The 14,725-nt window shown below is 42.4% G+C and overlaps 1 pseudogene; it reads right to left on the bottom strand.

The window, feature by feature from the left end:
• Positions 1–268: 268 nt before the first annotated feature.
• Positions 269–14,073, bottom strand: LOC145452697 (creatine kinase, testis isozyme-like; annotated as a pseudogene).
• Positions 14,074–14,725: the final 652 nt, after the last annotated feature.

The following is a 14,725-nucleotide window of genomic DNA, read 5'->3' as shown; positions in this document are numbered from 1 at the left end:
TGGCGGCACACAGTTGGAATCACTGTCAGATTATGATCAGCAAAGAATTGCCGCAACGCAAGACGTGGAACTGGAGTCCCTTCGTGTTCGACGTAAAGGACGAATTAGAACGCGCTTTCTCATTTGAAATTATATAATACGTTTATTCAATTCATGACTGCTTGATACACTCGCATTCTCGAATTGTCGCGCAATTTCACTTGTGGGTGTCTTGTTTAAATCAAGGTTCCGGAAGTCCTGTATATCGTATTTCAAGGTGCTTCGTATCCAATACCACCTTCCGCAGAAGTCGGATTTTATTGACGCATTCGAACATATTCTCATTCTTTTATTGCATGTGTGTCCAATAACAGATACGGAATGATTACTCAATAAATACAACATCTATGACTAATACAACACGGTCACTTCTGTGCTTGATTCGCAATTATCGAGTCAACAGACTCTCTCCTCTCCAACTTCTTTTCACATTGAATTAGAAGTTCCACGCCGTCAATAACCATCTGAACAAGCTCCACCTCGGAAAAACCTAGCCGATCTGCGCTAGAGATGTCGGACGCGCCTCCAGTCGCGGCTGTATCCACACCACCTGAGAAAATTCCAAGTCTTTTATTGTCCGCACCATGCAGCGATACGCTATCGTGCACTGATTCTTACCGGTCCCGCGTTTCTGCAAGCGTAGCTTCTTCAGCAAAGTCTCGAATTGAGGATGTCTTGATACCAGTGGTATTTTAAATGAACACCAGCGCGCACGACGGTTCCCAAATTGCTGGGGCAAGTCAGGATGAAGCCGAGGTGCTCGTTCCAAATGAATTCGTGTCCATTGGCTCGGATGTTTTGCTCGATCTAAATATAGTAATTACTGTTGCATTAGAGCGGGGTTCATACACAGGGGTTCATGAATTAGATTTAGGCGATCTGTGAAAGGATAATATTGAGCCATATCATCAAGAAACTGCAAAACCAGAAAATGATATTTCTGCAATGACGCCTTGGAAGGGACTGTGGCTACCTTGTCTATAGTTGTTAGTTAGCATATTTTAGACATGGCATAGTGTAAATAGTGTACAGCACATAGAGTTGAACTGGATGTGATGACCCTTTTCTTTTACTTTAGTGATCGGCTTCTGAAATTTTGGGGTGCGCGCAACCGCCCACAAAACTTGAAGGGGCCCGCGATCAAAAAAAAAGGGAATAGACCCGAGTATATTCGGCAAACACTGGCCATGGGTAATCGCCAGCAACTTGCTGCTTTTCACGCCATACTTATCTTTGAACACTCAGATGAATGCAGTTGCATAATGCCGAGAAATTCGAGAAATGTAATTTGTAACTTTAAAGATTGATGGTTATAATTATAAACATTGATGTTTTTCGGGATGCTCTCCACCAAAATATCACACGGGCTTATATACACCGAGGCGGTTCACACGTTATATTTATACCTCGGATAATCCTTCGCTCCAGCGAGCGAACACTTCTTTCATATTTCCTCCTTTTTGCATAGAAATGACTCATAAGTATCCTCCTGGTTTACCCAAACCAGGAAATTTTTATCGCTGTTATGCCTGAAAGTGTATATTAAAAGTCTCAAATAGTGGACTCCACAACGAGCTAGAAGTGGCGAGATAGCGTCGTGGTTCGTTTTAGAGGATGCGGATTTGAGTCCTTTCTAGGTCCATTCGAATTTCCAAGTTTTCAGGGTTTATGGGTTCTGCCTCACCGCGTGTCCGCGTGTCTTACAGAAGCGTAGAACAGCGGTTCTGGAATACTTTTTCGCCTTTCCCGTGGTAGAATGAGTAAAGCATTCTAACATTTTCGCCCCACAATCAACCCATTCGTTGTTTTCACCCCCTGCCTCGCAAAATCATCCCCATAGGGCGACGATATCGCCCACTTTGGTAACCACTGGCCTAGAACGTCGTCGGCCATGCTAAAAGGTATCTACAGAACAGGAATCATAAGAAAGAATACCTACACCCTATAGTGCAAATTGACCGACGTATAGTAGCAGTAAAAAACGATCTGAGTCCGACCCTATTATCTGATTAATATTTAAAGCGAAATAATAATTCGGGGGTCGGCAACCCTCAGCACGCGTACCATTTGTGGCACGCGAGAAGATTTTTCATGGCACGCCAAATGATTTGACGCAATCGACATATAACCATAAGTTTTTAAAATGCACAATTCTCGTAAGCGACCCAAACATATTTTGTAAATCTACATAAAATATAGTCTTTTGGGGCAGATTTTATTTTTCTTGAATTATTTTTTCCGCGCCACGCGCGATATAATGGAACCTGATATCTTGATTATAATGTGGGAGCCCCCCAAAAATAAGCATAATGTTCAGAAATTACTCCAACCGTATTGGCAATTATGAAATTATGATTATGAAATTATTGGTGTCTTACTACTCCATTGCTGAAGTAAGGTAACACATTATTAGAAGAAAGGTAATATATATTACATATAACTATATGTATATCCATGCGACGATTCTGAATCGGATGAGAGAACATCGGAAGATCGCAAGAGACAACATGAAGCGAGAAATCAAAAATTATATCGAAAGACTTAATTATTTACGTTTATAAATTTTGCGACGGTCAGACGGGGTAATCACAAATTGAGACGCTACACAAGGTAAAGATTTGAGAGCCACGCAACATCACTAAGTGTCGTGTTGCCAAGTTTTATCTCTTCGCATACGCAACATGAGTGGACAAGGTGGGGTCCTTTGAGACTTATGTTTCAGGAATCCTGGGAAACCGAGATTACATTCAATTTCAAAAGTGCACGCAGTGAACCTATTTACTCGACAATGTACTGCCATTATCAGATTCCACGCGCGTCGGGCCAGTCTCGCGCCATTCTAGACGACAGTAGGAGCGGAGAAACCGGCTTGTCAAATGGAAATGATCCACGATCAGCTTTTCTTTATCCTCATTCCACATGTCCTCCAGTGAATAGTATCTTCCCTTTGAATCGCCCGTTAGATCCTCGAGAGCTTATTGAGAGAAGAAGTCATCATTTTGTATGATTAATCTGCGAACCACAAGTTTAATGCATTTTTTCACCAGAGCACGCTATTCTTTCCACTTCTCTTCTCTCAGACCGGGATCAATGAGGAGGTAGACAGAATCCACGAATGCTTCAACCGTTGCGGACTCTCGTTGATAAAACATACTTCGGATCCAAATTGTCTCCTCCCTGACAAAGGACTCCGTTATTCACAAAATAAAACATTGTCTGGATTCCGTCCGAGTGCAGCCAAGGGCGTCGTGCACAAAATCAATTTTCCGTAATGACGTTTGGCAGTTGGATCGAGCAATACCTGGCTAATTGCAACCAGACTCTGATCAATCACTGCAACTAATTTGCAGCTGATCGATTTATTCAGTATCCCGAGCTTATTCATGTCTATATAACTTGTTATTGTGCCATGTAAGTAGTATTTGATGACATGCGAGTGACAATTCTTGGAGTTCAATAAACATATCAACTACCAAACGACGGTTTAAGTATAGATAACTACCCTACGTAGGTTAGTTATCTATAGTTTGAGTCAGCTTTCGTGGTTTGCAGCTGTTACGCAATTCAAATCGCTTGGATTCATAACATTTTATCGGTATATAGGAAATATTGCCATACCGTGAGTATTGGTGTGTCGCATATCTCCTGGCATATTATGCAATGCAACGCTGTTTAAGGTAGATTTAAAGCATGGGTTCTTAACCAGGGGTAGGCTATATAAGGGAAGGGATGTTACTGTGGGCATTTCATGTTAATCTTAGGGGGTTCAATAATTTAGGAGCCATACTTATATTCGCTAGATGGCGTAGGCTTGACGACACTTCCTGGTCTCTGGTCCAAGGGACAGAGATGAGCATGGATTAGGATTAGGTTTTGAAAAAACAGGATTTATGAAATTTTGTCGGATTTGGATTGGATTTGGATTAGACATTTTTTTCGGAACGGATTAGGATTTGGATTGGATTTACCTATTTTCTGGGAGATTGAAATGTCGTGTGGCGAATGGCGACAAACTTTATTCAGATCAGTTCTTAATGTATTTATGGTTACTAAGTTATCTTGAATCAAGTGAATCGTTGGTTGTGAAAGAAAATTTTCGAATCCCTCCATTGCATAAATTAGTATTTTTTCTGAATTTCCAGTTGGAATCGGATTAAGATTGGACATGGACATGAATATGAAACAGTTATAGATTAGGATTTGGATTTGGATTCAAAGGTTCGGATTTGGATTGGATTAGGACATAGAAATTTCAAATCCGCTCATCTCTGCTAAGGGAATATTCTGGATATAGCTGTGATAAGGGTACAGTTTGTCAATAGTAATGGGCCCACCGGACGTTCCCCCACTGTATCTACCTATCTTGTAGGGACAATATCTTATTCGTGCTACTGCTCTGTCGTATTGTAATTTGGATATAAGGAAATTCGATCAATTGGAACTTCAGGTAATATACTGTTTCTACCGTACCTCAAGATCGCGTATATTTACATCGGGAAACTAATAGGACTTTGCGGCGCTGTACGTTGAAGGAAGACAGCTTACACAGAATCATATAGGCAGTTCAGCGACTCAACAAGAGGTACGACATGCAGTGTGAAGATATATGCTATTCAGGCGCATTTGTGAAGAATGCGTTGCAAGCAACTTTGCATTGGTCTAGAACAGTGGTTCCCAACCTTTTTCGACTCATCGCCCCCTTTTGAAGCTCCACACCTATCATCGCCCCCCCAAATATTGGGAACCGAAAAAGGTCAACTTTTCGGCTCGACCTCGAAATTACACTTTTACAGCTAAATTTTCGTTGGGGCGCCTATGGACAATCAAACATATATGTATATATATCGAAGTTTTCGGTCAGCACACGGGCGTTCCTTTTCGGCCAAGGTCTTCTCGCTGCTGATCCTTCTGGCATACTTGTCGGAGTCGTATGTTACATGGCCTATAACTTCATATGTCTTGGAGCGTCGTGGCGCAGTAATGGCCGTCGTCGAAGTCTCCATTTCCATAGATGATGCGTATTGTTGAAGGGGGAAGGGCACCCCAAAATCGATATATATTACAATAATAAATCGCGCGCAGCGCGAAAATATTTTGAAAAAGTTGGAAGAATTTCTATAAAAATTACTCTATAATTTATGTTAATTCACAAAATAATTTTGGGCCTCTTCGAGTTCGCCCCCAAATTTGGGGTTTGGGGTGCGGCAGTTACTGTCCTGACTCCGTGTAGCCGTTTTAACGCGCCATCGCCCCCCTATCGCCCCCTCCGTTGTTTTCGCCCCCTATCGCCCCCTTCGTCCGTTTTCGCCCCCCTATCGCCCCCTTCGGTATTTTCGCCCCCCTAGACCGCCAAATCGCCCACGTTGGGAACCACTGTACTAGATGACGATTAATGTTTCAGTTTAGAGAATAGAACACCGCATGGCGAATCATTCGATGAATTCGCGGTATAGACGTATTGCGCTCAATGTCTATATCAGTGGTTCCCAACCTTTTTCGACTCATCGCCCCCTTTTCAAGCTCGACGGCGATCATCGCCCCCCAGATTTTGTGAACCGAAAAATCGGTATACAAACTTAAAAAAAAAGGTCAACTTTCCAGCTCATTGTCGAATTTTACACTTTTGCAACGAAATTTCCGTGGGTTGACTGAAAAAAAAGGTCATTTCTCCGACTTGACTCCAATATAGCCGTTTTAACGCGTCATCGCCCCCTATCGCCCCCTACGCTATTTTCGCCCCCTGTCGCCCCCTTTGTCCATTTTCGCCCCCTTATCGCCCCTTTCGTCATTTTCGCCCCCCTGGGCCGCCAAAGCGCCCTGTGGGGGACGATATCGCCCACGTTGGGAACCACTGGTCTAGAACGGGTTGGTTTTGTACTATCACGCCATTCACAGATGAATGAGATGACAGAAGTAACCATTGTGGCATTGACGAAACGCAAGAAGAAAGAAAGCCTTTAGTAAATGGACTTTTGTTTCGTGTGCTGTAAATAAAGTTGAACTTAAACAATACTATTTTAATGCATACACTCAATAACTATACCTATTCATCACATACATTTAGTTTAATTCCTATTATTACAATTTCCTTGCCGCGGCTAATGTAGGGCTACAAGGTACTTTCAAGGCAGCTCAATGGGCACCTGCGCTAAAAAGATTAAGAAACCACAGTCTCTATATTATTAAACCTTAATATGAGTACAAATACAAATCGGTTTTGTGCAGATCCGTTTTGAGGTAACCGTTGTGTCTTGCTGCAATCACCGGATCGAAGCAGGACGTACCAATCAAGACAGATATAGCAGCTGTTAGCGGTCGAGCCTCTCGCCGGACAGAAGGTGTTATCGTGACTTCTTACCATACTTACATCATATATTTACCGTTTACTGGTTTATAAGCTCGTGTATTAAATATGCGGGGATTAGGCGGGGCGCAAAAGCGCTCCGCTGATACTGAGCTTGAAGGACCTGCGTCAAAAGGGGCCTCATCTGCGTCGAATTCAGAATTGGCGCATTCCGTGGTAGTTAAAGGTGTTAATCGGAAGATTCGGCAGTACAACCCATTGGTTATCAATAAAACGTTGTACAGAGTGTTAGGGGGGGCATATACTGACCTCAGAGTGTTACCATCAGGTGACTTGTGTATTCAATGCGCCAACCACGCCCAAGTGGGAAAGTTACTCAGTTGCACTGATCTAGGTACTAAAGAAAACCCGATCGAGGTTCGCGTAGAGCTATTCAAAACTAAGCCTAGCGAGGTACGCGGCGTTATTTCGGATGTGCCTCATGATCTTACTGACGAGGAAATTAAGCAATCCCTTGCCAATCAACATGTTAGCTACGTTCGTAGACTCACCTATCGCACGAAGACTGGAATCAAAATGAGTACATCAGTACTGCTTTGCTTTGCTTCTACTATCCTGCCGACAGTAGTTAGAATCGGATTTCTGCAGTTTAGAACAAGGATCTATAATCCACCGCCGACACGCTGCTTTCAATGTAATAGATTCGGGCATAAAGCGAAATATTGCCGTGGAAGGAAGAGGTGCACGAAATGTGGCAAAGACCACGCTTACGAAAACTGTGATAGTCAGACCCCCTTTTGTGTCAACTGCAAACTAGCGCACTCTGCGGGTTACGCAGGATGTCCTAGATATAAGAAGGAGAGTAAGATCCAGTCCATTATGGCAAAATCCAAAGTCGATTATTGGACAGCTCGTCAAATGCGTCAGAGAGAGAATCAGGGATACAGTGGTATGCAGCAACAAGTCACAACACAAGAAGATCAAGTACGACCTCCCACCACTGGTACGCCATGGACGAGAACCACAGAACTACCTCAAACGGAAATTTCGGCAGAACAATGTGCACCAAATACACACGCTACAACTGATGGAAGTCATATTACAATCCCGACCAAAGCATTTTTCACATTCATTGCCGAAGTAATAAAAAATACATTATTCGCCCTTGAGGCTGGAAAGGAGTTATGCATTGAATCCATTGTTGAGGAATCCGCGGGAAACAATCTCGGTATAATTATTCCCGCTATACCAAGAGAAACTGAACAAGATACTGTATTAGATTTATCCGTTGATACACCTGCTGAAGAAAGTCAGGTACCAGATACAAGTTTGTCAACCAACGAAAAGAAACTACGCAATCGTGAAAAAGGCAAAAAAGGGGCTCCAAAGGATCCTTCAGATGAAAATAGCCAACATATGGAGACGGGAGACAAGTAATCAAGATGCCATTATCATTTATTCAGTGGAATTGTAGAGGTATTTACAGAAAGTTGGACGAATTGAAAGTTTTTTTACGGGATCAAGTTACGAAACCAGACGTGATAGCCATTCAGGAAACTCATCTCGTTCCTAGATACAACCCTACGATTCACGGCTATGTGCTGATCAGAAAAGACCGGGACATCCATGGGGGCGGTGTTTGTTTATTTATAAAACGTCAATTACCATATATGGAGATACCCACAGACGATGTGTCGCCGATTGAATCTCAAGTTGTACAGATCGGAGGAATCAAAATTATGAATTTATACATCCCTCCAAACAGACGCATATCACGCTCTCACATGGAAAGCTGCTTCATGCACCTTGATTCGCGCAGTATCATTATTGGCGATATGAACGCTCATCACCCGCTGTGGGGAGCGAGGCGCATTAACACCTGTGGACGCCACCTCTACCATGTGATTGATTCAAAAAACCTGGTAGTCATAAACACGAACATGCCCACGCGTATATCAATTTCTCATCCAACAATGGGTCAAGGATCACTTTTGGACTTGACGATCGCAACAAGCGATATTGCACATCTCGTGCAATCTGATGTAACGGACCACTTGTTCGGGAGCGACCACTATCTTGTACTCACAAAGCTATCACACTATGAACACTCGACCGTAAGCCACCATAGCTCATGGTCGCTGAGAAGAGCCGATTGGGAACACTTCCAACATGATTGTTCAAGGAATCTGGAAAAAATTGATCCAACCCACCATTTGGCGGTGGAAAAGACGACCGAAGCTATCTTAGATGCTGCATATTCTAATATCCCTACTAGTAAACCGATTACCAGAAAGCTGTCGGTCCCCTGGTGGAACAAAACATATGCCAGATACGTGCGTCTCAAGCGAGCAGCATTTCAGAAAATGAAACGAACGTTTCGTGAGAGCGATGTCATAATTTTCAAAAAACGCCGAGCAGCAGCGAGAAAAGCAATCTTGGAAGCAAAACAGTCTTATTGGCGGGACTTTTGTGATTCATTAAATAGCAATTCTAACATATCAAAAGTGTGGCGCGTAGTGAAATCTATGTCCGGGTCACGTTCTTGGAACCAAATACATCATTTAAAGGCAGGCGACAGGGTGGTAACCGATGAAATAGACAAGGCAAACGAGTTGGCCAAGCAATTCTACAATGTAAGTAGTGATGGAAACCTCGACGACGAATTTAGATCTACCAGAACTACCTTCGCTATAGATCATATACAACCAATACTACAACAACCACGAAACGATTGGGACCATGATTTCAATACAGAGTTCAACATGACCGAGTTGCTGGCGGTAATAGAAAAACGTAAATCGACATCACCCGGCGCAGACCGGATATGCCACCAGATGTTCACCAACATGAATGCCAGAAGTAGAGAGACCGTCCTCGCAGTGATAAATAATGTGTGGGTAAACGGAAGGTGCCCTGACGAGTGGAAACACTCGATAGTGGTACCAATACAGAAAAACGGTAAACCGATTGGGGAAGCGTCCTCTTATCGTCCTATATCGCTCACGAGCCATTTCTGTAAGGTAATGGAGAAGATGATTGCGAATAGATTACGATGGTTCCTTGAGACTAATGGCCTCATCCATCAAGCGCAAAGTGGGTTCAGGATGAAACATTCCACGAGTGATTGCATCCTGCTACTGCACGATGAAATATATAAGTCCTTGGCTAACAGAAGATCGACGTTGGCTATGTTCATCGATTTCGAGAAGGCGTATGATATGGTATGGCGCGATGGCCTAATCTATAAACTTCACTCATTAGGAATAAATGGTAACATGCTACACTGAATTAACACATTCATAAATGGAAGATCATTTCAAGTCCGCCTGGGTAGTTCCGTGTCAGATATCCAACAGCTAGAAAATGGCATACCTCAAGGTTCCATTCTTAGTCCAGTCTTATTTTTGGTGATGATAAATGACCTGCCAGATGCGGTGACATCAAATATGAATCTTTTCGCCGATGACGTATGTATGTGGGAGTCAGGTCTGGATGCCAATAGTCTTATAGATACAATGCAACAATCGCTACACGAATTGTCACGCTGGTGTCAGAAATGGGGATTTAGAGTTAACATGGACAAGTCTGCGGCCGTACTATTTTCTAGACGACGTAAATTACCTGAAGTGAAATTGGTTTTTAATGATGCTGCGGTTCACACAAAAAATGAGTATAAATATCTTGGGGTTACGTTTGATGCTAGATTAAGCTACAGAGCACATTCGAGATATGTCACTGAAATCTGCACCAAGCGTCTTAATCTACTGCGTCTTCTTAGTGGCACATCTTGGGGTGCGTCCGAAGACTGTCTCCTGACCCTATATAGAGCATTAATAAGATCGGTAATTGAATATGGATTCGAGGCGTACATATTCGCCCCTAAATATGTGATCAGATCAGTGCAAGCTGTTCAAAATGCCGCACTCCGAATTTGTTGTGGAGGTATGCGTAGTACCCCGATATACTCTTTGCAACACGCGTGTAACGAGCTGCCAGTTCACTTACGTCATTTACAGGCCTGTTTGAAGTTCCGAGGAAATATATTATCCGGCAATGATCACCCCGGTCGATCTCTCGTACAACAATCATGGCATGAGATTTTCCCATCGCATTCCTTCAGAACATTTAATATGGTATCGAACATACCTGCCGTAAGGTATATATCTATATACAAGTCTGACACTTTTCCCATACCACCATGGGAAGACATTCTAGACCAGTGGTTCCCAACCTTTTTTGACTCATCGCCCCCTTATGAAGCTCAAAACATTTTCATCGCCCCCCTATTAGAAAGCGTCCCAAATCAGAGTTTCATTGACCTCTCGTTACCACAGTTCCCTCTAAGCTGCGCGCATGCCCAATGCGCATTGCTGGCATGGCCTCTGCGCACAAAACAAAACGATGTGATGATCTACTTTTAGTCAACACCACAAAATTAAGAAGAAAATAGGGAATTCAGTAGTCAAATCAAAGTGATGACCTCTTTTAGTCGTTAGGCACTGCTGTCCAATGGACCGCGAGTGAGTTGGTGATTGCGCAGTGCGCAGAGACAGGGGTTTGCCTAGATCCTTAACGTTCGACAATAAGTTAGATGGCCATTACTGTACTATTCGGTATCATAACAACTTACTGTCCTCCACAAATCTAACCGCACAGGGTTATCAACGTTCTGGCAACCATTGTAGTTACTAGTAGGCTATAAAATAAGGCACATCAAGAAGCAATGTTCTGTCACGTCTAAAAAGTAGACGAATGAAAACTACATCGGTGATTGAAAATCAACTGTTTCGCTTGCTTCAGATATCATACATAGGGTTGCCAACTGTACAAAAGTTCTGGGAGTCAAATATTGCAAAACATAAGGCCAAACTGACTGAGATATAACTAAATTATCTTCATCGTTCGAGATGTCTTTACATGTTCATAGAAATCAGTTTCAATTGTTCAATTTCGCTTGAATTACGCTGCAAGAAAGTGGTGGAATTCATTTCCATGCGCATAAGGTCGTCAAGCTCAAGGTACATTTAAAGACGTCAAGAATTCTACTACCCAATCGACGCGAAAACGAACCAGCAAATTTTTCAATATATCAGCTTGCTTTGGTAGGCCTGGTAGCCTAAATGATAACCTACACAACAAATTGGCTCTTGCAGTGGGAAGCAGATAAAGTGACTCGGGACCTATGATATCGATGCTATATAGTACAACGGTTTGTGGGGCGTAATACCCCAGTATGCCTACTGCAGGTCAAAATTATGTAAAACAACCCCAATATGTCCTTGTGTGCGCGAGTAAGCACCACTTGCTACTTATGTAAATGCTGAAAACAAATTTTCACAGTGATAGTTGAAGAAATTCGAACGAGCTGAAAATGTGCCAACGTGCCAATATTCCCAAATTTGGCCCCAATATGCGCTAATTGACAACACTGGCTACTTCGCAACGACACGACACACTAATTAGCAGTTCTGACAGAAAGTGTTCGTGCTTGCTGGTTCACGCAGAAACAGCTGATGTTTGGTTATGATGTAACTATTGCGGTATAGCCATTGACAATCAACGTACACCAACAACTCGATGGTACGAGGTTGAGAGAGCTCGTAAACAAGTGAAATAGATGTAATATGAGGCAAATTTACGGGACGTGAAATCCTTTTCAGGTATCACAGGCTACATTGGGTCAAATATTGAGTCACTTTTCTATCAACATCGATCTCATATAACTTGAACTAAGCAATAAACCAAGCATATAATGAATATGATTTGATTGAAAGGTCCAACGTTTTCGCCCCCCTATCGCCCCCTTAGTTATTTTCGCCCCCCTAGATCGCCAAATCGCCCCCTGGGGGGCGATATCGCCCACGTTGGGAACCACTGTTCTAGACTGTCGCGTAGACGTAAGTATATCGTTGATGCTCCGAAAAACCGACCCCCCAGCTGTTATCAAATTGGTAAGTGAGCAATACATTTACGATTATTATAGAGAATGTATCAAAATATATACTGATGGTTCAAAAACTGAGATTGGGTGTGGAGCCGCCTTCTACGTGTGGGGCGAGGGTGTGTCGAAAAATGTATCACTAAACCACCATTTATCAGTATTTTCAATAGAGCTCATAGCTATACAGGAAAGTCTCAAATGGATTCAAAGATACGACACTAGTAACTATGATATAGTTATCTTATCCGATAGTCTGAGTTCCCTACAAGCTATCCGATCACGCGTATTAAATAACATCATTGTTGCAGACATAATACTGCGGTGTACTGATTTGAAACGCCGAGGCTTCAACATCACTATGCTGTGGATTCCAGGCCACTGTTCAGTGGGGTGCAATGAAATCGCAGATGCGCTGGCGAAATCAGCCGCGCTGCATAGAGGCGGTGAGGATCAAGTTGAACTGTCCACCAAGGAATATAAAGGTATTGTGTCGGAAGTATGCCGAAGCCTGTTCAAAGAAGAATTCAGGCAAGTGGATCAGGAATCGCAATACAGAAGAATTTTCTCACCCAATGCGGAATCGTACCAAACGTATCCCAGCGAAGAAACAACGAGAAGAGCTTCCTCCGTCCTATTCCGATTAAGGACCGGACATTGCAAACTCAATTATCACTTGCGCAAATTGCATTGTCACCCAAATGGATTATGCGAAGACTGCCAAGTACCCGAGACGGCAGCACACTTTCTACTTGAATGTAGAAAGTACGATCGACATCGACAACATTTGCGGGACAATGCGCGGTATCACAACGTACCAATGGAAATTGAACTATTGCTCTCTAGCCCTTATACCAGTACACCAGTAATTGAATTTGTCATATTATCTGGTAGAGAAATATGACACTAGATATGCTATAGTATAGATCTTTTGATTTTGAAATGGCATGGTGCAAAAAACCATTTGCAGTTATACGCACCATTTCCAATTATACATACATACATACATACACCGGATCGAATAACTCCGCGAAGGTTTCGTACGATTCCTCGTCGCCGGCCACGCAGTCGACCGTCATTATTAAAGGGTGACCTTGATGGAATGTAAATAACCGGGTTATTGTTGTATTAATTTATATTATGCCAATACAACGTTTTATGTGATCACTGATTACTAGGGCAAGTTTCTGCAACTTTTGCGACTATGTTTTACAGCTTCTGGCAGCTTCCTAATGCTCAGAAGTTATATAGTATGGTATTTTAAGCTGTTTGGAGGAATCCTATAGTGCAACTTTTTGCAATTTTTCTCCATTTTTTCAGACAATTTTTTTTAACTTTATCAATATTTCATGCAACTTTTTTCGATTTTTCATGTACATTTTTGCAAGATTTTTTTTCGGTTTTTCATGCATCTATCGTTTTACTGTAAATATTTGGCACCATATGTAAATATATCGCTTGATTATTTCACTGTTGTTTAAATTTGAGGTTCTTTTTGATTTGACAGATATTCAGGCTAAACCACCGAAAATTATATTTTCACTGGGTCTATTTTTTCAGGCTATTGATTTTGTTGAAGTCGCCAACACTGAGTTTTGTGCAGTGCCTTGGATACAGATCGATTTGAGTATTTCATACACTCATAATTTCAAGGAACTTATCCATAAATGCAACTTTGTAGTGTAACTTAGGTGAAAAATAAATGCAACTTTTTACTGCAGATTTTGTGAAAAATAAGTGCAACTTTCGTCGGATTTGACAGCAGCAAAGACTTGCCCCACTGATTACACATGATCGCCTGACGTTAATGGATGGTGATACACTGAGCTATATAAATCGATAGTGAATCGCACAGCGGACCCCATATCGTGGTGGTTCTCAACCTTTTCGACCTCGCGGCATCCTCTCAAAGGGAAAATAGCTCGCGGCACACTACTGTGCACATGTCAGCCCTTGGTTTTGATGGGCTGACCAGATACGTGGGCGATTTGGTGTTACACTTCTGTTGACGGTGGTGCCCATCCCCTACGTCGCTGTGTCGTTACAAAGAAAGCAGAAAGAGACCCGATCAAGCAAGAGTGGAAAAGAGTGATAAAGCCTCAATAAATACAAAGATCGAGCCTGCTACATTGGCAATATGCTGAGGGGGGCTGAGGGGGATGCCTGGTGGAGATAACGTACTTGGTTGTTTCGAAATTCTCCAGTATTTTCATTACATTTCAATTTCCAGAACGGAAGTCATTTTTGAATTCAGCGCCCAAAAGTTAGTCAGAATCTATTGCCAGAACAAAGTCAACAAAATTGTGTTGACCAGTGTTATACAATTTTACATACACAGTACACACACAGTCAGATACATGGCTGGCAGCAATTTACATAGATGTATCTGCAATAATTTCATTGCCATCTATTCAAGAAATAAACGCCTCTTTTAAAAGTCAAAC

This window comes from Botryllus schlosseri, chromosome 12 (genome assembly GCF_051294905.1).
Source record: "Botryllus schlosseri isolate E-star chromosome 12, Bs_hap1, whole genome shotgun sequence".
In the NCBI taxonomy this organism is placed as follows: domain Eukaryota; kingdom Metazoa; phylum Chordata; class Ascidiacea; order Stolidobranchia; family Styelidae; genus Botryllus; species Botryllus schlosseri.
This window is presented reverse-complemented; position numbering and strand designations above follow the sequence as displayed.